This window comes from Lycium ferocissimum, unplaced genomic scaffold (genome assembly GCF_029784015.1).
Source record: "Lycium ferocissimum isolate CSIRO_LF1 unplaced genomic scaffold, AGI_CSIRO_Lferr_CH_V1 ctg15639, whole genome shotgun sequence".
NCBI lineage: Eukaryota > Viridiplantae > Streptophyta > Magnoliopsida > Solanales > Solanaceae > Lycium > Lycium ferocissimum.
The window spans coordinates 2501-5000 of NW_026716156.1; the positions used below are offsets into that span (position 1 = coordinate 2501).

The following is a 2500-nucleotide window of genomic DNA, read 5'->3' on the forward strand; positions in this document are numbered from 1 at the left end:
TTCAACATCAAAAACAACAAAAACTAGAGCAAACATATAATAACGGATTCGAAATTGTAACCAAGCATCGCCCATTGGTTCTATACCCGACTCATAAGTAGAAAGTTTCTCCGGCCCTTTGCTAATCGGGGCTAACACCCCGGAAATGAAAAATGCCAAAATAGGAACAAGGATGGATATTATTAGAAATGCCCAAAAAAAATCATATTCGTAAAGCAGAAACATAAACGCACTCCTATGAACGTGGAAAATATACCGGATTCGATTGGTCGATTCGAATTGGAATTGTCAAGTCATCCATAACTATTTAGTCAAAACAAGAATTCATTTTGATCGAACCGCCTAGTTTGCTTTGTTTATTGGTTTATTGTAGGGCATATCTCATTGCAAGATTCATCGACTGGAATCCGATTTTATTTCCATTATACTTATTTCCATTTTATTTAGTTAGTAGAACCTTCTAACTATATATTACTCTTATACAAATTCTCTTGTTTCTCTTTGTTTTTTTTTCTCTAAAGACGGGGAATTCTAAATTAATTACTTATCTTATTTCTTCTTTAATTAGAAGTTCTTTAAAGATTTCTATTTTTTTCTATAAATAGAATCAGGAGGTCTTTATTTTCATTTTCTTTTTATTTTTTCTTAGTGATTTAGAATAGAACAAGTAATCAAATAGAAGAGAATGTGTAGGAATTTCCATCTCAAGATTTAGAAGATCTTGTGTTGGTATATTCCTTTTATTATTATTATTATTTTATTATTATTTAATAATAGTATCAGGATTCGAATCCAGGTGGAGGGGTTTTTCTTGGTTGAATACAGAAAAAGAAGACTACCCTTTTTGTGTTGTGCTTCGCTAGGTCGAGGTAAGTAAGGTATACGAAAGAAAAGCCTATTTGACAATGAAAGTGACCAAAGATATTCGTTTTTCAAAAAACTTTAGCTTGGACACAAATACAGCAGGCCCTTCCTAAATCCATGTGAATTCCTCTTCGTAGTTTTTCATTTCACCAGGCCCGTGAAATGATTTGACTTCCAAAACTCAATAAGATTGGGGATATCAAAAGAAAGGGAGTCTCACTAATTCTTTTATTGTGGATATGAATATGTAATTCGCCTCCGAAGATTAATGACGAAAGGTTGGTTTGTTTATCTGCAATTGAAAAAATCAATATCGATTGGATCCATTGATATGCGTTTTTTCTTTCATCTGCTTAAACGATTGCCGTGAATAAACTTATAGGAATAATTGGATTTAACTTAGTTACAAGCAATAAATAATAATGAAGAAATGAAAATTATACAATTTTTTTTGCTTCATTTTTACATTTTTATAGGGCTATACGGACTCGAACCGTAGACCTTCTCGGTAAAACAGATCAAACTTATTATTATTAAAATGATCTGAACTGTTTCAAAGACCCAACATGCATTTTTTTTGCATTGGGCTCTTTCATTAACTGACATAAATATCAGTTAGTCTGCCATTTTTTTTCTTGACAGAAAAAAAAGATAAGGAAATGGCTCCATGTGCTCTGATTCATTATTTGGGAGCATTACCAAAGTGTTTCAAGGGTGGGATTATCTTGACGTAGGTCTGTCTCTGGCCTAGATCAACCTAAGTTAAATGAAGTCTCTATCGTTCAAAAATCAAATATGAAACTTCATACACCTTAAAGTTCATATGACGAAAAGAGATTTTTTTGAGGTCCTTATACTCATTATGCCTAGCATTGAATAGACTGGGTATTCACCTTATCAAGATCTCAAATCAATGATGGGGTCTGTTTGGCACCTCCTAAATGGGCGTCCAAATTGGACCGAACCTTTTGTCAGGCTATGGTTCCCTCAAAGTTATGGAGTAAGACATCGATTTCTCAACAAGATCAATTTTTATGATTGTATGATGAACTCCCTTGAAAAACATTGGCGCGCGTGTAAACGAGTTGCTCTACCAACTGAGCTATAGCCCTTAGTGCTTGTGATACATATTTTACCATGTAGATAAATTCTTGTCAAGATAAATATTCCATGATCCAACATCAACAATCTTTGATCTCTTTGAGTGGTATTCCTTAGATTAGTATTGCTTATAAGTAATATGATATTTATAATCCATCGACAGGATGGGTTTCATTTGGTTCTCTTTGGGATGATAAATGACCTACTTAACTCAGTGGTTAGAGTACTGCTTTCATACGGCGGGAGTCATTGGTTCAAATCCAATAGTAGGTAAAACTTATTAGATACCATTGACTCTGGTATCTAATAAGGTTTACGACCCACCCTTAGTGATATTTATTTTTTCATTTTGTATCTTTTCTATTTCATTTTTGAATTTGAATTTTTACATTAGAATTGGATTCTGTTTGATTATATTTGATTGTATTCACCCGACAGAATCTAGACAGAATCTAAATAGGATTAGAAAGAGAACTTCTTTTTATTATTCGAACGTACCAACGAGTTATGAAATCGGATTGATAGCCTCCACCCG

General features: G+C 33.2%; 1 protein-coding gene across 1 annotated transcript in view; it reads right to left on the bottom strand.

Annotated features, from left to right (window-relative positions):
* Nucleotides 1-1501, bottom strand: part of LOC132042492 (NAD(P)H-quinone oxidoreductase subunit K, chloroplastic) — a 2573-nt gene extending 1072 nt beyond the window's left edge. The window contains exon 1 of the mRNA XM_059433014.1: nt 1-1501. This exon is cut by the window's left edge and continues 1072 nt beyond it. The gene's annotated coding sequence lies outside the window, so the exon portion shown is untranslated.
* Between the last annotated feature and the right edge of the window lie 999 nt (nt 1502-2500).